The sequence below is a fragment of the Saccopteryx bilineata genome, chromosome X (genome assembly GCF_036850765.1).
Source record: "Saccopteryx bilineata isolate mSacBil1 chromosome X, mSacBil1_pri_phased_curated, whole genome shotgun sequence".
Lineage (NCBI taxonomy): Eukaryota > Metazoa > Chordata > Mammalia > Chiroptera > Emballonuridae > Saccopteryx > Saccopteryx bilineata.
In genome coordinates this window covers 71,758,472-71,785,346 of record NC_089502.1, presented here as the reverse complement: position 1 = coordinate 71,785,346, position 26,875 = coordinate 71,758,472, and the positions used below count along the sequence as shown (strand labels likewise).

At 35.3% G+C, this 26,875-nt stretch overlaps 1 protein-coding gene across 6 annotated transcripts in view; it reads right to left on the bottom strand.

Moving 5' to 3' along the window:
- ZC3H12B (zinc finger CCCH-type containing 12B) overlaps positions 1-26,875 on the bottom strand; it is a 207,777-nt gene that overhangs the window by 99,757 nt on the left and 81,145 nt on the right. For 5 of the 6 annotated variants that reach the window (XR_010727891.1, XM_066250325.1, XM_066250324.1 and 2 more), the window contains 2 exons: positions 18,914-19,048; positions 16,269-16,432 (listed from right to left, as the gene is read on the bottom strand). The exons of the other annotated variant lie outside the window; for it this stretch is intronic. The gene's annotated coding sequence lies outside the window, so the exon portion shown is untranslated. The remainder of the gene's footprint in view (positions 1-16,268; positions 16,433-18,913; positions 19,049-26,875) is intronic. 6 annotated transcript variants of the gene reach the window in all.

Below are 26,875 nucleotides of genomic sequence, written 5' to 3'. Positions count from 1 at the left end.
TTCAAATTTTATTATAGAGCCACAACAATCAAAACAGCATGGCATTGGCAGAAAAATAGACACTCAGACCAATGGAACAGAATAAAAAGCCCAGACATAAAACCACATATATATGGTCAAATAATTTTCGATAAAGGGGCCAACAACACACAATGGAGAAAAGAAAGCCTCTTCAACAAATGGTGCTGGGAAAACTGGAAGGCCACATGCAAAAGAATGAAACTCGACTACAGTTTGTCTCCTTGTACTAAAATTAATTCAAAATGTATCGAAGACCTTAATATAAGACCTGAAACAATAAAGTACATAGAAAATAACATAGGTACTAAACTCATGGACCTTGGTTTTAAAGAGCATTTTATAAATTTGACTCCAAAGGCAAAGATAAATGAATGGGACCACATCGGACTAAGTAGTTTTTGCACAGCAAGATAAACTGACAACAAAATAAACAGACAGCCAACTAAATGGGAGATGATATTTTTAAATAACAGCACAGATAATGGCCTAATATCCAAAATATACAAAGAAATCATAAGACTCAACAACAAACAAACAATCCAATAAAAAAATGGGAAGAGGACATGAACAGACACTTCTCCCAGGAAGAAATACAAATGGCCAACAGATATATGAAAAGATGCTCATCTTCATTAGTTATTAGAGAAATGCAAATCAAAACTACAATAAGATACCACCTCTTACCTGTTAGATTAGCTATTATCAATAAGACAGGTAATAGCAAGTGTTGGAGAAGCTGTGGAGAAAAAGGAACCCTCATCCACTGTTGGTGGGAATGTAAAGTAGTAAGTACAACCATTATGGAAGAAAGTATGGTGGTTTCTCAAAAAACTAAAACTAGAACTACCATATGACCCAGCAATCCCTCTACTGGGAATATAACCCCAAAACTCAAAAACATTGGTACGTAAAGACACATGCAGCCCCATGTTCACTGCAGACTTGTTCACAGTGGCCAAAACATGGAAACCAAAAAGCCCTTCAATAGATGACTGGATAAAGAAGATGTGGTACATATATAGTATGGAATACAATACTACTCAGCCATAAGAAATGATGACATAGGATCATTTACAACAACATGGATGGATCTCGATAACATAATACGGAGTGAAATAAGTAAAAAAAAACAAACTAAGAACTGCATTATTCCATACATAGGTGGGACATAAAAATGAGACTAAGAGACATGGACAAGAGTGTGGTGGTTAGGGGGGGCGATGAGAGGGAGGGAGAGGGGGGGCACAAAGAAAACCAGATAAAAGGTGATGGAGGACAATTTGACTTTGGGTGATGGGTATGCAACATAATTGAATGACAAGATAACCTGGAGATGTTTTCTTTGAACATATGTACCCTGATTTATTAATGTCACCCCATTGAAATTAATAAAATTATATTTAAAAAAGAAGAAGTGATGTATATATATATATATATATATATATATATATATATATATATATATATATACACAATGGAATACTACTCAGCCATAAGAGGTGATATCATATTGCCATTTATGACAACATGAATGGACATTAAGAACATTCACTTAGAACATACTAAGTGAAATAAGTAAATCAGAAAATGCTGAAAACTATATGATTCCACACATGGGATATAAAACTGTGACTGATGGACATAGATACAAGTGAAGTCATTATAAGGGGGTGCAGGTGGTACGTGGAGGGAGTAAAGAGAGACAAATATGTGGTAATGAAAAATGATTTGACTTTGAGTGAAGAACACACAACATAATCAATAGTTCAAATACTAGAGTAATGTTTATTTGAAACCTATGTACTCTTATTGGTCAATGTCACCCCATTACATTTAATTTTCTAAATAAAATTATAAAAAAGATATTCAACACAACTCATTAGAGAAATACAAATCAAAACCACAATGAGATATCAGTTTACACCTGTTATGAGGGCTATTATCAAAGAGACAATAAATAACAAATGTTGGCAAAGATGTGGAAAAAAGGGAACCCTTTGCACAGTTGGTGGAAATGTGTATTGGCATGGTCACTAGTGAAAACATTATGGAGTTTCCTCAAAAAATTAAAAACAGAGCTACCATATCACCTAGTTTTTCACTTCTGAGTTCCTTATTTTTATTTTGAAATTAAATATAATGGGGTGACCTTGATCAATAAGAGTACATAGGTTTCAGGTAAACATCTTCATAGCATTTGAACTGTTGATTGCATTGTGTGCCCATCACCCAAAGTCAAATCATTTTCTATCATCATATATTTGTCCCTCTTTTTTCCCCAACACGCTGGTAACCATTTTACTTTTACTGATGTCCATGAGTCTCAGTTTTGTATCCCACCTATGTGGGATTTGTATTTATTCAATGAAAATGAAAACTGTATCTCAAAAACATATGTGCACTCCATGTTCATTTCAGAATTATTTATAGTAGCCAAGATATAGAAAAAAAAACTAAATGTCCATGGATGAATAAATATAAAAATATTATATATATGCACAATTTAGTTATATAAAAAGGAAAATCTTGCCATTTGCAACAATATGATTGGATCTTGAAGGCATTATCCTAAGTGAAATAATTAAGAAAGAGAAAAACATACACCATATGTGAAATCACAAAACAAAACCAAAGCTCATAGTCATAGAGAACAGAATAGTACTTGCCAAAGATTGAGTGTGGGCCATTAGAGAAATGGGTGAAAGAGGTCAAAATGTATAAACTTCTAGTTATAAAATAAGTAAGTTATGAAATGTAATGTTCAACATGGTGATTATAGTTAACAATACTGTTTTGCATATTTGAAACTTGCTAAGAGTAAATTATAAATGTTCTCACCACAAGAATAAAAATTCTGCAACTATGTATGGTGATGGATGTTAACTAGATTTACTGTGGTTTCCATTTTACACTCTATACAAATATTGAATTATATATTATATATCTGAAACTAATACAACAATGTAAGTTAATTATATCGTGATGAAAATAGGATTTCCATTGAGACATAAAATTGACTGTATAAAGCTAGGGAAAAAAGATAGGAAAAAGTTTCTTATGAAAATTCAAGCTACTAAAAGTGTCTGCATACTCTGTGAAAGTTTTAAATCCTCATGGCTTCCTAGGGCATGATAAATTATCATAAAAGACTCTAGAAGGTCCAAAATCTTTACCTTTGTTGGTCTCTGTACTCAGTGTCAGGAGAAAAAAAAGTATAAAGCAGAGTTCTACAATATATATTCTGGCTAATTGCTGAAGGAATTCAACTTACAAACAATGAAAGAGATATTTTATTTTTTTGTTTTCAGCTTCTCAAATTTAGTGAATTCTCTGACAAAATTCAAGCTGAACATAAACTAATGTAGCAGAGACTTCGGAAACCACATATGACAAGGAATACAGTCTTTACAAAAAAACAGTTTCAAAAATTCAATAAATAGACAATTGCATTCAATAATTAAAATCAGTAAACCATGGGTAAGTGGGGAAATCTGATTTCCGAAGTAAGCATATTATAACAGAAAATTATAATGTATTCACTAAGAAAAAAAAGCAAAAATTATCTTTAAGGATTCCTAGAGATAGGACTTAACTCAACTCTTTTAAGTATACTGAAAATGATAAAGGGAAACTATGAACAAATAACTAAAGGGTGCCATAAAATTAGATATGAAAATAATCAGTAGAGAAGGACAAATATATGGTGATAAAAAATCACTGGATTTTGGATGATGGACACACAATGCAATGAGCAGTTCAAATGCTATAAGGGGTGTTCACCAGAAACCTATGTACTCCTATTGATCAACATCACCCCATTAAATTTAATTTCTAAAAAAAAAAAAAAAGAATAACCATAAAGAGATAGAAATTATAAAAAACAACAAAGTACAAGTTCTGGAGCTAAAAATTACAGCTGAAAGAAAAAGAAATTCACTGGAGGAGTTGTTCATCAGCACATTTGAACAAGCAGAAAAAATAATAGTGAACTTGAGGTAGGAAATTAAAGTTATAGATTATGAGGAGCTGAAATAAAAATTAAAAAAAAAAAACTGAACAGAACCTAAGGTACCTGTGTGACACCTTAAACCATGCTAACATACAAAATATGGGAATCCCAAAATGAGAAAAGAAGTGGACAAGGAAAGAAAGAATATGTGCACAAATACTGGCCAAAGTTTTTTTCAAATTGGTTAAAATACATGAATCTACATGTCCCAAAAGCTCAACAAACTCTAAGAGGATGAACTCAAAGAGACCCACACTGAAACACATTATAATCACACTTTGAAAAACACAGTTAATGAGAATCTTGGAAACAGTGAGATGTAACTTGTCATATACAAGTTTCATAGTAAGATTTACAGCCAAATTCTCATCATAAATCATATAAGTAGAAGATAGTGAGATGACATACTTATTTAAAGTGCTGAGAGAAGGTCCTGGTCGGTTGGTTCAGTGGTAGAGCATTGGCCTGGCGTGTGGAAGTCCTGGGTTCGATTCCCGGCCAGGGCACACAGGAGAGGCGCCCATCTGCTCCTCCACCCCTCCCCTTCTCCTTCCTCTCTGTCTCTCTCTTCCCCTCCTGCAGCCGAGGCTCCATTGGAGCAAAAGATGGCCTGGGCGCTGGGGATGGCTCCTTGGCCTCTGCCCCAGGTGCTAGAGTTGCTCTGGTCACGACAGAGTGACGCCCCTGATGGGCAGAGCATCGCCCCCTGGTGGGCGTGCCAGGTGGATCCCGGATGGGTGCATGCGGGAGTCTGTCTGACTGCCTCCCCGTTTCCAGCTTCAAAAAAATCCAAATAAATAAATAAATAAAATAAAAATAAAGTGCTGAGAGAAAAAAACCTTTCAAGAAAAAATTCTATATCTGGCAACACTATCTTTCAAAAGTGAAGGCAAAATTAAGACATTATTTATAAAGAAACTCTGAAAAAGTTTATTATTAGTGGAGTGATGTACAAGAAATAATACAGATAGTTCTGCATTCTGACATAAAAGTACAGTAGATAGAAAATTGAATACATATGAAGAAATAATGAAACCCAGTAAAGGTAGCCACATAGTTAAACATAAAATCTAGAAGTATATTAATTTTAGACTGTAATGCTACTATTTCTTATAAATTTGAAAGACACATGCATAGAGGGGTTGAGGGGACTGGATGAAAAAAGGTGAAGGTATTAGCTCAAAATCATATATACATAACTCACAGACAAAGAAAACAGTATGGTGATGGCCAGAGGAAATAGAGGGTTGGGGGGTAGATGGGGGTTGGCAAGGGGGGAAAATGGGGATGAAAAATAACTTTGCTTGGAGCAGAGGGGGCATAATGTGGTGTGCATTTGGCGTTTTGCTGTACACTTAAAATCTGTGTGATTTTGCGAACCAATATCATCCCAATAAATTCAATTAATAAAAAAGACAAATGCATAAAAATATTTATAAGACTAAATTATTTGGCACACAGTGTATAAAGATCTAATTTTGTCAACAACCATATAAAAAGGGGACAGAGCTGTATAGGAACAGAAATTTTGTATGCTATTAAAGCTAAATTAACATTAATTATTATAAATTTAGAAAATTAATTGCAATCTCCATGGCCACTATTAAGAAAATATCTAAAAGAGAGAGAGAGAGAAAAGAAATGAGAAAGAAATCATTAATAATGCAATACAAAAACTTAACAAAAGAAAGCAGTAATGGAGTAATTGTAGGACAAAAAGTTATAAGATTCACAGAAAGAAATAAAAGTAAAATGGCAAAAGTAAGTCATACCTTATCAATAATTACTTTTAAAAATAAATGGATTAAACTATCTAAAAGTCAGAGACTGCATGTTGGATAAAAAACATAATCCAGTTAGCTATATGTTTTCTATAAGAGATGCACTTTAGATAAAAAAATAAATATACACTGAAAGTGAAGGGATGGAAGAAGATATTTAATGCAAATAGTAACTAAAATATAGCTGGGTTGGCTATACTAATATCAAACAAAACAGAGTTTAAGTCAAAACCTACTATAAGAGATAAATAAAGATATTAAATAATAATAAAAAAGTAAATTATTCAAGAAGATATAATAATTTGAAACATGCACAAAGTAACAGGAACATATAATATATAAATCACAAATTGACAGAATTGAAGGGAGAAATAGTTATATAATAATAGTTGAGATTTCAATACTTAACTCTTTAATAATGGATAGAACTTGACAGAAAATCAATAAGGAAATAGGTGACTTGAACAACACTATTAGCCAACTAGAACTAATGTATATCACTCACAGTGAAGAAAAATTTACAACCAGATGGATTTACTGGTAAAATGTACCAAATACTCAAAGAAATAACACTAATTTTTGTCAATCTTCCAAAAATAGGACAGGAGGGAACACCTCCTAATGTATCTTATGAGACCATATTACCCTGCTACCCAAGTATGATAAAATGTATCAAAACAGAGAAAATTACATACCAATATCCTTTACTGATATAGATGCAAAGACCCTTAATAAAATTCTAATACATCAAATCCAATAGCATAATAAAGGAATTATATAGCAACAATGAACAGTCTGAAAAAAAAGAAATTAATAACACACTTCCATTTACAATAGTAGCCAAATATACCTAGGAATAAATTTAACGAAGAAAGTGGAATACTTGTATGCTGAAAACTATACAACATAGCTGAAAGTAATTTAAAAAGATCTAAATAAAGAGAACCACATATGGTATTCATGGAATCGAAAACAATATTGTTAAGATAGCAAAACTAGTCAAAGTGATCTACAGAAATAATAAAATGTGTATCAAAATTCCAAAGGTTATTTTTAAAGATGTGAAAAAGCTGATTATCAAATTTATATGGAAATTCAAAAGGATCCAAAGAGCCCCAACATTCTGAAAAAACAACTGTCCACCAATAGATGAATGGATAAAGAAAATGAGGTGTATATAAATATAATGCAATATTATTCAGTCTTCAAAAAGAAGAAAAGGCCTGACCTGTGGTGGCGCAGTGGATAAAGCGTTTACCTGGAAATGCTGAGGTCGCTGGTTCGAAACCCTGGGCTTGCCTGGTCAAGGCACATATGGGAGTTGATGCTTCCAGCTCCTCCCCCCTGTCTCTGTCTCTGTCTCTCTCTCTCTCTGTCTCTGTCTCTCTCTCTCTCTCCCCCCCCTCTCCTCTCTAGAAAATGAATAAAATAAAAATTAAAAAAAGAAGAAAAGTCTGCCATTTACAACAACAAGAATGAACATAGAAGACATTATGCTAAGCAAAATACTGCATGATATTTATATGAGGTATCTAAAATATTTAAACTCACAAACACAGAAAATATAATACTAGTTGCTAATGGCTAAAGGAAGAGGGGAAGTAGGGCATTGTTTTTCAATGGGATAAACTTTCTGATATGCAAGAAAAATAAGTTCTAGAGATCTACTGTATAACATAGACCTATAATTAACAATACTATCCCCTTTAAAATATGTTAAGAACATAAATCTCATTTTAAGTGTTCTTATAAAAAAAAAACACCGCAAGGAAATTTTGGGAGGTGATGGATATGTTTAGTACCTTAGTATGTAGTAATATGTTTCTATCTAAATTCATTAAGATGCAAATATTAAATGTGTTCAATTTTTTGTATATTAAATATACCATAGTTAAGCTAGAAAAAGAAGACAAACACAGAAAAACACTTCCTGATTTCAAACTTTAATATAAAGTTATAAAAACAATGTGGTAATGGCTTAAGTTTAAACATCTTGATCGCAGATTTGAAATGAGAATCCAGAAGTAAGCCCACACAACTGTGGTCAATTGATTTTTGACAAAGGAGCCAAGACTATTCAATGGGGAAAATAGTATCTTCAATAAATGCTGCTGGGACAACTGGATATTAACATAGAAGAGAATTAAGATTGACCTATACTTCATACCATATATAAAAATTAACCAAACTGGTTCAATATCCTAAATATAAGACTAAGCCCCACAAAATTCTTCAAATAAAACATAAGGTTAATCTTCATGATCTTGGATTTGGCAACAGATGCTTAGGTGTGACCCCAAGAGCACAAACAACAACAAAAATCATTTTGTACATGAATGGACAGAATCAAAAAGTGAAAGATGACCTACAAAATGAAAGAAAATGTTTACAAATCATATATCTGATAAGGGTATAGCATCTAGAATTTATGAAGACCTTTTACAACTTGACAACAAGAAGGCAAATAACCCATTTTAAAAAATGAAAATAACATCTGTTGAAGAGGATGTGAAAAAACTGGAATCCTCATGCTTTGCTGGTAGGAACATAAAATGAAATAGCTCAATGTGGAAAACAAATTATGACTTTTCAGTTCGAGTCCTAGGTATATAATCCAAAAAGAACTTAAAACACATAATCAAACAAGTGCATGTAAAAAATCTTTGTTGCAACATTATTCATAATAACCCAAAAGGTGGAAACAGACAAAGTGGTCCTCAAAGGATGAATGGATAAACAAATGGATATTATTCAGCCACAAAAAGGAATGAAGTACTAATATATGCTACAACGGGATGAATTTCAAAATGAATTATGTTTACTGTAGAAACGTTGGAAAAAAGATAATAAATGTCACCTGTTTTCCCTATCTAAAGGTAATAACTTTTAATGTTTTGGTTAACTACCATTACAGTATTGTTGTTTCATTAGAAAGTATGTTTAGAGTTACAGAAAATGACGAACATTACCTTTGGAATTAACTCAAATGTACTGAAGACTGCTTTGAAATGATTACCTACTCTAACATCCAACCTGATTAAAATTAGTGGCAAGGTCCTCCCTGAAATGAATTAGAATTTAGGTAGAAATTCACATTCATATTAAGTGAACTGAAAGATAAAATCGTAGGTTCTTCCAACCCTTTTCTATGCTTTGGGTTAGCAAATCATCCTCAATAAGTCAGGTTTTTTGGTTTTTGTTTTTTTTTTAAGATTAGCTTTTAGGAGCACAATTCAGAAACATCAAGTATAACTAATCAGACTGTCTTCCTACCTTCTAGTTTCTGTATTTTTGGAAGATGGTAATTAGAAGAACAGCAAAGAGTCTGCATTGAAATAACTGCAACACTTTTAATTCAATCAAAATTATTAAATCTTTTAAATAAAAGGTAAATTCAAGTTAATTTAATTTATAAAATTGATGACAAAAAGCACTACCATCTAAAATTAATAGAATTTGGGAGGAAAATTACTACACTAAGGACCAGACAAATTTCCTTAAGAGACATCAGGCCTTTTCCTACTCCAGGTTCCTTTCCAACAAACAACAGATGGAAGTTAGATCAGATGACCTTTGAGACTTCCTCCCGATTCAGAGATTTTTTATAATCCTTTGAGTTGGTAATGGGAGAGCTGTCCATCCTAGCTGACAGTATTCTTACTGTCAGGCCTATGTACACACATGACATGCATTCACATTTTTATACTTTATCAAGTATAATAGTTTAAATTGTTAAATGCTTTTAAATTTTCTAAATGCTTTTATATATGCCATCTTATTCAGCCCTAACAATGATACTGTGGCATGGATGGCATCATTCCAGTTTTACAAATTAAGAAAGACACAGAAAGAAGGTTATTATCTCCCCTCTTTTCCTTAATTAGACAACCTATAAAACAGAGCTAAGGTATTACAGCCCTCTGATTAAGAACCAACTTGGATTCAGATCATCTGTCTCTGAATTCTTCTTGCACTTACAGTATGTTTTATATTTTAATTATTAACTGTTATTTTTCTTTATCTATTTTGTCCCATGTGTTGTACAAAGAAATTTACAGATTTTGCAATCAATGGGTTTGAATCCTGACCTTGCCACATTCTAGCGAGTGACTTTGGACTAGTTACCTAAGTTCTCTGAACCTGTGTTTCTTACCTCACAAGCTAGTTTTGCTTATCAAATAAGATAATGGATGTAAGACATCTTTACATGTTCCTCATCAGGATGTAAGCCCTAGGAGGACAATGACCACACCTTAAACTTCTGTTGCCTTTCCAACAAACTTGGGTTATAGTATATATTTGATACCTACTTTTCCATGGACTAGAAAGGCTTAGAATGCATGTTTTGGGAAAAAAATAGAGTTCTTAATAATGCTTATACAAGAGCCTTTGACTCTAATATACCTAATACCTTTTGCTAGATCTGATTACTACTTTAACATGCTAAAAAAAGTTAATGGCTTCCACATTCACAAATCATTCACTCATCAGAGAAATTGAGTTTCTTTCATTTTAATTGTGTAAACTCCCCACAGATAGCTCACTTTAAACTTATTAAAGACTGGAATTATATTTATTGTGGGGTGGGTGGTGCATGAAGCATGGGAAAAATGCCTGATGGTGGAGGCACAGTGCATAGAGCATCAACCTGGTATGCTGAAGTCTCAGGTTTGAAACCCCAAGGTCACTAGGTTGAGTGTGGGCTCATCAGGCTTGATCATAGACTCAACAGGTTGAGCACGGGGTCACTGGCTTGAGTGTAGAATTATGAACATGATCCCATAGTTGGTGGCTTGAACCCAAAGGTCACTGGCTTGAACAAGGGGTCACTGGCTCAGCTGGAGCACCCCCTCTGTCAAGGTATGTATGAAAAGCAATCAATGAACTAAAGCGATACAACTATGAGTTGATGCTTTTCATCTCTCCCTTCCTCTTTCTCTCTCTTGCTAAAAAAATAAAATAGTAATAATAGTAAAGAAACATGGCAAAGGAAAAGTAGGAAGAACAGAAATTATAAAAGTTTATATTAACACAGTGAGTGTTATAAATTATTCCTAAATAATTGGATATCTTTTTATATAGCACCTTATAATCTTTCCCTTTCTGTTTCATGCCTGAGTATGATTCTTTTTTTTAAAACTCTTTTTTTAATTTTAATTTAATTTTATTTTTTTACAGAGACAGAGAGAGAGAGTCAGAGTGAGGGATTGACACAGACAGACAGGAACGGAGAGATGAGAAGCATCAATCATTAGTTGCGCATTGTGACACCTTAGTTGTTCATTGATTGCTTTCTCATATGTGCCTTGACCTGTGGGCCTTCAGCAGACTGAGTAACCCCTTGCTCAAGCCAGTGACCTTGGGTCCAAACTGGTGAGCTTTGTTCAAACCAGATGAGCCCTCGCTCAGGCTGGCTACCTCGGGGTCTCGAACCTGGGTCTTCCGCATCCCAGTCTGATGCTCTATCCACTGCGCCACCGCCTGGTCAGGCAGTATGCTTCTTCTAAATATTACATTTAAATAGCCACTTGTTTGACTGATATTAAAGCTGTTACAAATACTATTTTTTAAATCTTTCATAATCCATAGCGCTCTGAAAGATGAATTTATATTTTATCAGTGCATTTGCTTGAATGTGTTTGGCAACTTGAGTTTGAAATGTGAATATTTTTAAGGAATATAAAAATTGTCCTTATTCTTTACTTTTAACATAAGAAAAAACAGTAACTTTTATTTTAAATTCATTTTCAAGATGAATTCTACTTATTCTAAGCCTGGATAATATCACCAAAGAAGCCTGGTATAGGGAAAAAACACTGGGCTTAGAAACAGACCAGAGTTGGATTTCTGGCTCTACCACATACTATATAACTGTGTAAAACTTTCAACTTCAGTTTCTTAATTTATTATGTAAGAATAAATGATGAAATGCCACTATGTTGCAAATGAAATGAGATGCTATGTCTTAAAATACTTTGAAAAGGTAAATAATTATGTTAATTAGAACCCAATAAAAGTATTAATGCAAGTGAATGCTTATTATGACACAATGAAAAAATTATTTGTATATATATCCTTTTAGGTGTGTGTAAATGGCATCCTAAAATCTATCCAATTTGAACATTTTTATTATAATTAAACTAGAATCAGAGATTATCAATACTGAAATGGACCTTGAAAATTATAGTCTATACCACACAACTGTATGGAGGAGAACCATGAGGCCAAGAGGAAAAAAGTACTTGTGCTAGATTATGCAATCAATCATGACATCAGGACTGGTGCTTTGGTCCCTTTTCTTCCAGTCCAGTGTGTTTCTTACTTTACCACAATATCTCATCTCAATGGTCCTTTTTGGTTCTGTTATGAAACTACTATCTATCCCCAACTTTCCTCGAATTTCCCTGTACTAAGATGTTGATATGCCTTGGTAAGCAGCTTTCTCCTTGAGGAAAGAACACCATACACACAGAGAATAACCTAGCAGGTAGTTCTTCCATACATTTTTACCTTTCTGCCAGTATCTTGTCAACTGCATGACTCCTGGGGCAACAGGTAGGAGACTCAGAAAAAGTGACTCAGTGGGGGGTCATGTTATTCATTTTTATAAATATTTAGGCTTCTGTCTTGCTGGGAATAACAAAGAGAAAATAAGTTACCAACTTTCACAGTGTTCATTTGATTCCCTTTCCTCTTATTTTGTGATAGTTTATTTTATATCCTGCTACTTAACAATGCATTTATTAGTTCTAGTAATTTTTTGGTGGAATCTATAGGGTTCTCTACATATAGTATCATATAGTCTACAAATAATGACAGCTTTACATCTTCCTTTCCAATGTGGATGCCTTTTATTTCTTCTTGTCTGATTGCTGTGGCCAGGACTTCCAGAGGTATATTAAATAAGACTCATGAGAGTGGACATCCTGTCTTGTTCCCAATCTTAAGGAAAACACTTATAGTTTTGGCCCACTGAGTATAATGTTAGCTGTGGGTTTGTCACATATGGCCTTTATTATATTGATGGATGTTCTCTCTATTCCCACTTTGGTGAGAGGTGGTTTTTTTTAGTCAAAAATGGGTGCTGTATTTTATCTTTATATGTTGTATCATGTTAATTGATTTGCAGATATTGTATCAATCTTGCATCCCTGGAATAAATCCCACTTGATCCTGGTGCATAATCTTTTTAATGTTTGCTGGATATGGTTTGTTAATACTTTGTTGAGGACTTTAGTTTCTATGTCCATGAGGAATATTAGCTTGTAATTTTCTGTTTTCATGGTTTATTTATGTGGTTTTGGAATGTTATGTGTTTCTTTGAATGTTTGATAGAATTCAACTGTGGACCATCTGGTCCAGAACTTTTGTTTCTTGGAAGTTTTTTGATTATTACCACAATTTTATTAGTTGTGATCTGTCTATTTAGATTTTCTGATTCTTTCAGATCCAGTTTTGGGAGTTGTATATATCTAGTAATTTATCTATATCATCTAGCTTGTCCAATTTGTTGGCATATAGTTGTTCATGATATTTGCTTACAATCCTTTGTATTTCTTTGGTGTCAATTTTTACTTCTCATCTTTCATTTCTGATTTTATTTATTTGGATCCACTCTCTTTTTTCCTTGATGAATCTAATAAAAAGGTTTTTTTATCTTGTTTATTTTTTCAGAGAACCAACTCTTGCTTTTATTGATCTTCTATATTTTTTTATCAGACTCTATTTTATTTATTTCTGTTCTGCTCTTTATAATTTTCTTTCTTCTATTCACTTTGGGCTTTGTTATTCCTTTTCAAGTTCCTTTAAGTGTAAGGATAGATTGTTTATTTGACGGTTTTCTTGTTTCTTGAAGTAGGTCTGTAATGCCATGAATTTCCCCCTTAGAATTGCTCCTGCTGTGTCTCATAGATTTTGGGTTGTTCTGTTCTCATATATTGTGATAAAATTTTACTGTCTACAAAGTAAATTCATATTTATTATATAAACTTATTCTTATAGAAACTATATGAAGCAGGGATAATTATTCTTATATTACAGATGAGAAAACTGAGGATCAGAGATTAATTATCCAAATTTACATAGTAAATAAGAGGCAGAGCTGAATTTCAATTCAAATCCTCTAAGTTCAAATCAAAAGATCTTGCTACTATACCAGAGTTCCCGATAATTAAAAAAATTAATTGAATTTATTGAGATGACATTGGTTAATAAAATTATACAGGTTTCAGGTACACAATACATCATCTGTATATTGTATTGTGTGTTCACCACCCTAAGTCACGTCTCCTTCCATCACCATCTATCCCCCTTTTACACTTTTACATCCCTTCACTTCCCCCAACCTCTTCCTTCCTGTAAAACATGACAGTTGTTTGTGTCTGTAAGTTTTTTAATTTACTAAATCCATTCACCTTTTCACCCAGCCCCCACAGTTGCCTATAATTTTGATATACTTAATGAATTCTGAAAAATATTAGTGAATGTGTAATTAAAAGTTATTAACTATTATGCATAATAACTTGCAGAATAACTAATATTCTGCATATTAACTATTATGCAGAATAAGTTTTAAGGCTGTAACTTAATAAAAATAGACATATTTCCACCTTTAAAACTACCTAAACATTTCTAACTTCTAAAAATAAAAGGGGCCAAAATTCCTTAGGCTGATCAAGCATCCCAAAGTATGTGACATGAGTCTAGAATCAGTCAGAATAAACTTTGCATTGCTGCTTTAGCTAAATTAATTAAATATAATCAAAATGTAAGACTTTGTTTCTACACTTTCAAAAGTATAACTTATTAAAAAAATTTGATTTTCATTTATGTAGTATATGGAAAAATAAAGAATAAAAAAGAAAAAAGCCATAACCACAGCTATTTAACTGCTTGAGAATGGTTGCTTCTTTCTCTAGTGATGACTTTTCTTCAGTTGTACATATTGGGTTCTCAGAGCATTTTCTGGATAGAATATGTAAACATCTGCCTGACCAGGCAATGGCGCAGTGGATATAGCACAGGCCTAGGATACTGAAGACCCAGGTTCAAAACCCTGAGGTTGCCGGTTTGAGTGCAGGCTCCTCCGGCTTGAGGGCAGGCTCACCAGCTTGAGTGCAGGGTCGCTGGATTGAGTGTGGGATCATAGACATGACCCCATGGTCACTGACTTGAGCCCAAAGGTCACTGGCTTGAAGCCCAAGGTTGCTGGAATGAGCAAGCGGGTCACTGGCTCAGCTGGAGTCCCCCCCCCCAGTCAAGGCACATATGAGAAAGCAATCAATGAACAACTAAGGTGCTGCAACTATGAGTTGATGCTTCTCATCTCTCTCTCTTCCTGTCTGCCTTTCAATGTTTCTGTCTCTCTTTCTCTATGACCATATATATATATTTTTTCATAGTTTTCTCTTAGATATTTAGTGCTAAGTACAGCGTTACATGTATGAGAGACCTGGGTTTAAAACGCAACCCTGAACTTAATAATTACATAACCTTAGGCAAGTAAAGAAAGTTTTTCAAAACTATTTTCACTGTGCAAAATGGAGATGGTGATAGTACATACTTCACAGGATTCTTATGAGGATTAAACAAAATAGCATGTTAAGCTCTTGGAACTTGATTAATAAAGCTTAGTAAATAATACTTCCTTTTCTCTCACTCCTTCCTAAAATAATCTCCTGTTACAAAAGCCTACATGTACTTTTAAAAATTGTAATTGAGTTTGTTAGGGTGACATTGCTTAATAAAATTATATAGGTTTCAAGTGTACTATTCTATAATACACAATCAGTACACTGTACTGCGTGGTCACCACACGAAGACAAGTATTCTTCCATCACCATTTATCCTCCCTTAATAGTTTCCACTACCCCCACTCCCCTTTTTCCTCAGGTGGTCATCATATTGTTGTCTGTATCTATGAGGAGTTTATTTTTTATTAATCCCTTCATGTTTTTCACTCAGCAACCCAATCCCCTTCTCTCTGACAGCTGTCAGTCTGTTTTCTGTATCTATGAGTCTGTTTCTATTTTGCTTGTTAATTTTGTTAATTAGATTACACATATAAGTGGGATCATATGGTACTTATCTTTCTCTGCCTGGCTTATTTCAGTTTGCATAATAATCTACAAGTCCATCCATTCTGTTGCAACAGGTAAGATTCCTTCCTTTTTACAGCCACGTAGTATTCCATTGTGTAAATGTACTACAACTACAAAAGTCTACATATTTTTCAACTAAAAAGAAATTCTTACTAGCTGCATACTTAATATTTTTACAATTGCTTTGATAACTCAACTTTTCTGAAAGCTTTTCTTATAAATGTAGCCTCAACTTTTTATATTATATATATTATAATAATCTTCTCACTGAAATATTCTCTCTCTCTCTCTCTCTCTCTCTCTCTCTTTCAGGAACACACATACCCATTAATAAAAACAAAACACCAAAGTACTCACATCTTAACATCTCAGAGATTTGCAACTTCTGGAACAGATTCTCAACAAGCTCAATTATTTTTTGGAGACCTATAGTCAACATCTGTACTTCTTATATGTGTAGCTTATCCATCATATCATGACTTTTATCTTCTGTTGTTGAAGAATATCCAAGAATCTTAAGCCTTTGGAAAGGGAAATTCCAATACAGTTATGTGAGCAGAAGGCCAATCTTCCTCTCAAACACATTTTACCCTTTTAATGTTCTGTACTAAAGTCAAGATAGCAAGAGATTTAGATCTCCAAGTTTGATACTTCCTTTCAATAATTCTGCTAATCTGAGGTGTAGCACCTTTCTAATTTTCTATGTATACTGACAATCAGAATCTTCCACAGACCCAAGGAACTTATGTTGTAACTATGAAAAAACAGTCTAAAAGAAGAGTAATTGAATTATGTATGTGTCTATGTGTGTGCACCCATAATACATTAAAAAAAAGAAAAGGCCCTGGCCGGCTGGCTCAGTGGTAGAGCATCAGCCTGGCGTGCAGAGCTCCCGGGTTCAATTCCCAGCCAGGGCACACAGGAGAGGCACCCATTTGCCTCTCCACCCCTCCCCCTCTCCTTCCTCTCTGTCTCTCTCTTCCCCTCCCGCAGTGAGGCTCCATTGGAGCAAAGATGGCCCAGGCACTGGGGATGGCTCCTTGGCCTCTGCCCCAGGCGCTAGAGTGGCTCTGGTCGCGGCAGAGCGACGCCCCGGAGGGGCAGAGCATCACCCCCTAGTGGGCAGAGAGTCGCCCCCTGGTGGGCGTGCTGGGTGGATCCCGGTGGAGCACATGTGGGAGTCTGTCTGACTGTCTCTCCCCGTTTCCAGCTTCAGAAAAATACAAAAAAAAAAAAAAAAAGAAAAACAGATAACAGTGAACTTAAGAACTACCCTATATTAGTCTTTTCATTAAGTAACAAAAGATGTACAGATAGATCTTATGTAAAATTTTCAGAATATTTATGGCTATTTCTTCTTGTTGATCTTCTATGAAAAACAAAATAAGATCATAATCTTACTTAAAGGACCACACAATTTAGAATAAATATTAATTTCCTAATGACTTCAAATGTATTAAATTCACCTTGAGGAGTCTTTTCTATGCTTCAGTTCCTTCATGGTCTAATTAACTAAAAAGTCACACATGCAGTTTACAAAGTTGACAGAAACAAGGAAAAAAACCACTTAGATTACCTTTGACATTTTACCCATTCCCTTCTACATCACTCCAAAATAGATGAAGGAATGATCTTTTAGGAAAATTTAAAATGCTAAACCATTAACTAATAAACAATTACCATTTTGTATTCTGAAGTGTTTCAAAACATGTTTCCCACTTAGAAGTCAGAGCTTTAAATCATGGTCTAGGAACAAAGTATGGCCTAACAAAATTTTGTGGAGGTCTTTATCATTATCCTCACTACCTAACTTTGGGTATTTTCCCATTCCCTGAATATTACTTTTAGTAGTGTGTTGACTATACTTTCAAAATCAAAATTAGGAAATAAGATCTGATAAATTAGACTCTTGTGATGCTTTTTGAAGTCAGACACAATTCAGGACATGTACCCTGGCTATTGAAACAAACAAACAAAAACAAAATGGAACTTCTGGAACACTGATGCTTTGGAAGGACAATAGAAAAGAATGTTTGAAATGAAGAATGTCTTTAAGATTTAGTTGCTGTTTGAGTAGGGCAGTGAGTCAATGATACTGTACAGGTGAACAAAATCCATTAGAAGTCAAGGATGAAAGCTATGACTCTTATCGATCAATGTCACCCCAATACACTTAATTTTCTAATTAAATTTTTAAAAAGTCAAAGCAGGAAAAACTGGAAATAGTATTTAACTTGAAATCATTAGACACTATAATTTATAGTTCATTTAAGTATATATAAATTTTAAGAAAATGGCATATAGCTTTATACAAATACACCTAAGACCTTCTATTAGATGTGAAACAAGTTCAAGAGTGAGACTGCTATTCTGGAGTTGATATCTCATGTATATATTATCAGAATATTAAGGTTATTCCTCAAGCTGTCATCTGTGAGAAAATATATTCCCATGAGGCAGTGGCATCTCAGGTGGTCATAACAACAAATATATTGTTAACTGTAACTCCTTGTTGCCATAGGTATCATGATGAAAGGGTCAAACTTGTTTACCCATATCACATTCTGTTTCTACCATTTTACTGATTTATAGATGTAATAATACAACATTTGTGGGCAGCCAAGAAAAGGCTCACAATGTGTCTCTGAAGTCTAGAAGAAGACTAAGGAGAATGTTCTCAATAACTTTTATTCCAATAAACTAAGCTTTTTGAAGACAAAGTGAGTCTTATTCATTCCTAAGTTCCCTATGCTAAGTGCCACATATAGTAGATTCTCCACTAATATATGTTAAATAGCTTATAAGATACTCAGGGAAGGGAGAATTTTCCTGGCTTTCCAAATTGTTCTTCTTGTCTTTATCAGTGAGTAACAGCTATGTCTTTGGTTTGAGTGTCATCTTATAGGCAAGCAAGGTAGGAAACAATGTTTTGAAGAAGCAGATAAAATTATTTAAACAATGGTGTAAATATGAACATATGGCTTGAAAGAGGTGTTACTCACCTATGTACTTCCTTGTATGCCCAAGATTAAGAAGATACGTGGTTATTATCTCTCTTTCCAAGTGTCAATTATGAAATTCATGATCCTCAAAGAAGCAGTAGTATCTTGCAAGTTGGCTATTTAGTCTACTTCATTCTTAATGGATAAGAGAAGCACAATTGGTGACTATTTACTGTATGTACCCCCCAGAGTGAAATCTCGCTGGAATACAGAAGATTGTGAAGAGGGTTATGAAAGTGTATTAGTCTTCTTTAACTTTTCAGACATCTAATCTTCGCAATGGTCTTATGGGAAAGAAAAGAGAGAGAAAATGTAAATTAAAATAAACATGACCTAGCAATAGCAAAGAACAAATATATACACAACAGGAGCCCAAGAATTTTCTAAATTTCATGAGCATGTTAAAGGGTGACCTACCAGGACAGATGACGATCACAAGAAAGAAACAAGTCTATTACAAGAAAACAAACCCAGTTTACATTCCCACCAGGAGTAAATGAGGGTTACTTTTTCCTCAAAAAATTAAGAATAGCATTACCATATGACCCAGTAAACCTTTTACTGGGTATCTACCCCCAAAAAACATTGGTATGCAAAGACATGTGCACTCCCATATTCATTACAGCATTATTCACAGTGGCTAAGATTTGGAAACAATCAAAGTATCCCTTGATAGAGGACTGGATAAAGAAGGTGTGGTACATATATACAATGGAATACTACTCAGCCATAACAAATGATGATATATTGCCATTTATGACATGGGTGGTCCTTGACAAAATTATACTAAGGGTAATAAGTAAATCAGAAAAAACTAAGAACTATATGATTTTATACATAAGTGGGATATAAAAATGGAATTCATGGACATAGATAAAAGTGAAGTGGTTACCAGGGGCAAGAGGTGGGAGGGAGGGGAATAAAAAGGGACAAAAATACAGTGATGAATAATGACTTAACTTTGATAGGCACACAACAAAATAAACAGTTCAAACGATATAGAAAGGTTTACCTGAAACTTATGTACTCTTATTGATAAATGTCACCCCATTAAATTTAATTTCTAAATAAAAAATTATTAGGACTTAAAGGAACTCTGAGGCTATAGCCTTCTTTAATATGAGAAAACATTAAAACAAAAAATACTCAAATTTCAGAAAATATATTTTTATAGATTCAATTGGAAAAATAAGAATTTTTTATGTTTTTTTATTCATTTTAGAGAGGGCGTGAGAGAGGAAGGGGGGGAGGAGCAGGAAGCATCAATTCCCATATGTGCCTTGACCAGGCAAGCCTGGGGTTTTAAGCCCATGACCTTAGTGTTCCAGGTCGATGCTCTATCCAGAGCCACCACAAGTCAGGCAGAAAAATAAAATTATTTTAGAAATTAAAGAATTCATTTATCAGTAGGACTTGGTTCTTTTTAAATTTAGTCATTCTAATAGTAAGCCATTATGCTTTTAATTTGCATCTCTCCAATAATTAATGATTTTGAACATCTTTTCCTGTGCTTATTTGCAATTACTATCTGTTCTATGGTGGAAGCAAATATAAAAATATTTTGTCTTCATAAAAAATTTGTGGAGGGGCATGATGATAAAATAGGAAGATGGATGTTACACTCACTCCAGGACTAAACTGGAGTTATAACTAAATTTAAGAACAATCATTCCACAAAACCAACTCAGGAGTAAATGAAGAGGAGTCTATAACCAAAGATTCACAGAAAAAGCTACATTGAGACCAGTAGGAAGGGCAGAGACCCTAAAAGTGCTACCCCACTTTCAGGAGCAAGACGCCAGCTGAGAGTCCTAAGGGACATCTCAGTTGCAGGGGAGATTAGTCCTGAGAGGTGTTGGTTCAAAGCCCCAGGCTGGGCACCCAAGCCTAGAGTACCAGACTCTAGAAGAAGTGTTCACATAGCATCTGGTGGTGAAAAGAGCTGAGGCTTCTGTCTGTGAGAAAGAGATAGGAGATCTGAATGATGCAGGAACCTCTCAAAGGCCCAATGTAGAAAATCTCATTCACAGCTACTTACTCTGGGCTCCAGCAGAGGGAGGGCTGAGAAGACTAGAATCACATGAATAGAGTGAGAGATTGGTGGCCCTTGAGAGATGCCCAGTGGGGGACAGTGACTGGAATCTCTGGGCTGAATCATTTTCCATACTGCAGTTGCCACCTTTCTTGGGTGGAGAAATCCCCTCCATGTGGTATTAGCCTGGGGGAAAGCAATTGTGCCACCCTCAGGAATGTCTCTTGCCCCACTCTATGGAGATTGGGCCCTGCTGAGAAGTAGGCAGACTTTGCCAGAAAGCAGAGGGCTTAAAAGGCTGAAGTGGTAACACTGACTCAGTTGTTCGGTGTTGAGGATGAGTCCCCCTACTCCGCTTTCCTGAGAATATGACATTACTGGTGCTTCCCTTCACAGGAGATTCAGTAGAAACTGTCTGTACTGTGAGCAGACCACTTTCTAGGTTTCAGAAGCCACAACCACTAGATTCCAAGTGGTCACATTCTACTGAGATCTGTAAAAATTTCAAGACAAAGCAACACTTGGAGGCCTGGGCTTGGAGCCGCATCCACCACCTTTTCTAATGCCTGATCAGCCCCAGCTTCTGTACTCTACCAGGGGTTGTTTCAGGGGCCAAAACAAGCAGCCAGCAGACAGAGGCAGCAGAAGTAAGCCCTCGGGGAACCTTGAGTTTTTTGCTGACTTGCCCCAGGCCTGGTGCTAGTAAAAGCCAGCCTAGATGTGCAGCATGGTCCTTCCAAGTGCACCTAACCCCAGCAGAGGCAGCCACAAATTCTGGATCGCTTATAACTCCAAAAAGGTTGCTGAGGGCCAGTAATGGGCAGTGTCTTACACTGGTCTGCATCAGGTTCCCTCCTAATAGGCCTAGAACCAACACATCCAGTGGCCAACTACAGATGACATCAGAGAAGGAACAAACTAGCATTACTAGCAGCATATCCAAAGTGACAGCTCATCAGGCACCAAACCCAGCTGAGACAAATTCTGATTTCTGTGGTCGACACCTGCACAACAGCTCACATACATTGGATGAGGTAGAGCCTCATAGTCAGCCAGCCCAACTCCTGGATACCCTGCCTATTGGGCTAAGTTTCACAGGGAAATCAGAGAGGCTTAGAGATCAAACAATCAAAGTGTGAGTTCCTTAGAGCCTATTGCTGGAATTGTTTGGGAATGGTCCCAATGAACGCCAGTGGAAGACTCTCTCAGTCTTCTTCCCTGAGGTCAGGAGCTCCTCAGCTGAAAGAACTTCTGAAGAGGTGACTGTTGCCCTCCCTGAACCTGAACCTGCTGCTCACTTCTCTGGTGAGAAATAGAATTGGAGTATCCAGCAGTGGCTGAGCAATTAGGCTCTGGAGTAGGGGCTACTTTCCCCATATCAAGCTTCTTACCAAGAGATTCCTCAAGTAAGTGGGGGTCCTCCTGACATCAGTTGCCCTAACCCACCATGCTTGCATCTGTGGAGGGGTTGGTGTGGTGAAGCCAGTCTGAGCCCACTCTATAGTGTTTCTACAAAAGACTCTGTGGGAAGACCAGACAGTTGCAAGAGGAGGTGAAGCAGCTGAAAAGTAGAGGCAAATCTTAAAGGGCCTGGACCCTTTTACATAGTTGCTGTCAGCTCTAAGCAGGAGACACTCAGTCCTTATACACAGGTCAGCCCCTCCCACAACCAGGTACAAAAAATGCAGACACAAACAGCAAACAGAGCAGTAACACCAGACAGGGAACCCATGGTGGGTTACAAACAACATCTGACATCAACTCATACCTGAACACTTCCCAAGAGGACCCAGAACCAACACAACCAGTAGTGAGTTGCAGACTACACCATGCTAGACTCCAGTAGCCACACAAACAGCATGCCCAGAGGGGCAGTCCTGCAAACACCAGACCCTGCTGAGAATAACTAGTCCCCAGAGGAAAGACACTGCACAGTGTGTAATACACATGATCAAAGCTGACCATTACAGCCAGCCAGCCTGAAGGGTTAACTCCACCTATGAAAGGGCCAACAGCACTCAAGATTCACATACAACAGGATGATAAACACAACGTCTAAAACACATTCCTAAAGCAAAGGAGTTCAGGTGGCCTGGAGGTTAGTACCACTGAACCCACCTTCCTCATGAAGACATCACAACAAAGTTGGAAGTCAGAGCAGAGCTACCTAATACACAGACAAAATAGGCCAACAAAGAAATGTATGCCAGGTGAATCAACAAGATAAATCCCCAGAAAAAAAATTAAATAAAATGGAAGCAACCAAACTACCAGATATAGAGTTTAAAATAATGATTTTTAGGGTGCTCAAGGATCTTAGAGTAAGAATGAAAGATCTCAGTGAGAACTTAAAGAGAAAGTAACATTAAAAATGACATTGAAACCATACAAAAGAACCAATCAAAAATGGAGAATACAATACAGGTATCTGAAAGGAAGACTTCATTAGAAGGAAATCAACAGCAGGTTAAATGAAGTAAAGGGTCTGAACAGTGACTTAAGAATAAGATAAATGTAACCACAGAAGCAGAAGAACAAAAATAAAAGGGGCTCAAGAAGGTGGGGGAAACTCTGTGAGACCTCTGTGACAGCATAAAGTGAAATAACATCCACATCGTAGAGATTCCTGAAGGAGAAGAGAAGGAACAAGGGATAGAGAACCTGTTTGAGGAAATAATAGCTGAAAACTTCCTTAATTTGATAAAGGGAAAAAATCACACAGGTTCAAGAAGCACAGAGAATCTCATTAAAGATGAACCCAAAAAGGCCCACACCAAGACAAATCATAATTAAGTTAAAATGCCAAAAATAAGAGATAAAGAAAGAATACTAAAAGCTGTAAGAGAAAAGCAGTTAATTACCTACAGAGGAGCCCCCATAAGGCTGACATCTGACTTCTTAACAGAAACTCTTCAGGCCAGAAGGGATTGGCAAGAAATATAAAAAATGATGCAAAATATGAACCTACAACCAAGACTACTCTATCCTCAAAGCTATCATTTAAAATTTAAAGAAAAATAAAGAGCTTCCCAGACCAAAAAAAAAAAAAAAAAAAAAAAAAAGGTTCAAAGAGTTTATTACCACCAAACCAGTATTACAAGAAATGTTTAAAGGGCCTGCTACCAGAAGAGGAAAGGAAAAAAGAAATAGAGAGAAAGAGGATTATAAGTTTAAAGTATAAAATGGCAATAAACAAGTATATATCAATAATAACATTAAATGTAAATGGATTAAATGCTCCAATCACAACACATAGTGTAGCTAAGTGGATAAGAAAACAAGACCCATGTATATGCTGTCAACAAGAGACCCACCTCAAAACAAAAGATACTCATGGAATGAAAGTGAAGGGATGGGAAAAAATATTCTATGCAAATGAAAATTTTAAAAAAAGCTGGGGTAGCCCTTCACGATTGCAACAAAAAAAAATAAAATACTTAGGAATAAACATAACAAAGAATGTAAAGGACTTATATAATGAAAACTATAAACCATTGTTAAGGGAAATCGAAAAAGATATAATGAGATGGAAGAATATACCTTGTTCTTGGCTAGGAAGAATAAATATAATCAAGATGGCTATATTACCCAAAGCAATATACAAATTTAATGCAATTCCCATCAAAATTCCAATGACATTTTTTAAAGAAATAGAGCAAAAAATCATCAGATTTATATGGAACTATAAAAAACCCCGAATAGCCAAAGCAATCCTAAAGAAAAAGAATGAAGCTAGGGGCATAACAATACCTGACTTCAAACTCTATTATAGGGCCACGACAATCAAAACAGCATGGTATTGGCAGAAAAATAGACACTCAGACCAATGGAACAGAATAGAAAGTCCAGAAATAAAACCACATATATATAGTCAAATAATTTTTGATAAAGGGGCCAACAACACACAATGGAGAAAAGAAAGCCTCTTCAATAAATGGTGCTGGGAAAACTGGAAAGCCACATGCAAAAGAATGAAACTGGACTACAGTCTCTCCCCCTGTACAAAAATTAACTCAAAATGGATCAAAGATCTAAACATAAGACCTGAAACAATTAAGTACATAGAAGAAGACATAGGTACTCAACTCATGGACCTGGGTTTTAAAGAGCATTTTATGAATCTGACTCCAATGGCAAGAGAAGTGAAGGCAAAAATTAATGAATGGGACTACATCAGACTAAGAAGTTTTTGCTCAGCAAGGGAAACTGATAACAAAATAAACAGAAAGCCAACTAAATGGGAAATGATATTTCAAACAACAGCTCAGATAAGGGCCTAATATCCAAAATATACAAAGAACTCATAAAACTCAACAACAAACAAACAAACAATCCAATAAAAAAATGGGAAGAGGATATGAATAGACACTTCTCCCAGGAAGAAATACAAATGGCCAACAGATATATGAAAAGATGCTCATCTTCTTTAGCTATTAGAGAAATGCAAATCAAAACGGCAATGAGATACCACCTCACACCTGTTCGATTAGCTGTTATTAGCAAGTCAGGTAATAGCAAATGTTGGAGAGGCTGTGGAGAAAAAGGAACCCTCATACACTGTTGGTGGGAATGTAAAGTAGTACAACCATTATGGAAGAAAGTATGGTGGTTCCTCAAAAAACTGAAAATAGAACTACCTTATGACCCAGCAATCCCTCTACTGGGTATATATCCCCAAAACTCAGAAACATTGATACGTAAAGACACATGCAGCCCCATGTTTATTGCAGCATTGTTCACAGTGGCCAGGACATGGAAACAACCAAAAAGCCCATCAATAGATGACTGGATAAAGAAGATGTGGCACATATACACTATGGAATACTACTCAGCCATAAGAAATGATGACATCGAAACATTTACAGCAAAATGGTGGGATCTTGATAACATGATACGAAGCGAAATAAGTAAATCAGAAAAAAACAGGAACTGTATTATTCCATACGTAGGTGGGACATAATAGTGAAACTAAGAGACATTGATAAGAGTGTGGTGGTTACGGGGGGGAGGGGGGAATGGGAGAGGGATAGGGGGTGGGAGGGGCACAAAGAAAACAAGATAGAAGGTGACAGAGGACAATCTGACTTTGGGTGGTGGGTATGCAACATAATTGAACGACAAGATAACCTGGACTTGTTATCTTTGAATATATGTATCCTGATTTATTGATGTCACCCCATTAAAAAAATAAAATTATAAAAAAAAAAAAAAAAAAAAAAGCTGGGGTAGCAATACTTATATCTGACAAAATAGTCTATAAAACAAAGGCTATAGTAAGGGACAAAGAAGTTCACTATATGATGATAAAGGGAGCAATCCAACAAGAGGATATAACCATTGTAAATATTTATGCACCTAATATAGGAGCATAAAGAAGATTTTGATGGATATAGAAGGAGATATCAACAGCAATAACAAAGGATTTTAACACCCCACTGACAACAATGAATAGATCCTCCAGACAGAAAATTAACAAAAAAATAGCAGCCTTGAATGACACACTAGATCAACTGGATTTAATTTATCTCCTCAGAACATTTCATTCGAAAGCAAGAAAATATACATTCTTTTCAAGTTCATATGGTACATTTTCTAAGACCACATGTTAGGAAACAAAACATGTTTCAATAAATTTAAAAAGACTGAAATCATATCAGCATTTTCTGTGACCACAATGGCATGAAACTAGAAATCAACTATAATAGAAAAACTGAAAAACATTCAAATACTTGGATAGTAAATAGCATGTATTAAATAACGAATGGTTTAACGATGAGATCAAGCAAGAAGTAAATTTTTTTTAAACAAATGAACATACAACAGTCAATAATCTATGGGACTGAGCAAAAGCAATCTTGAGAGGAAAGTTCTTAGCATTACAGGCATACATCAAGAAACAAGAAAAATCTCAAACAAACAATCTAACCCTG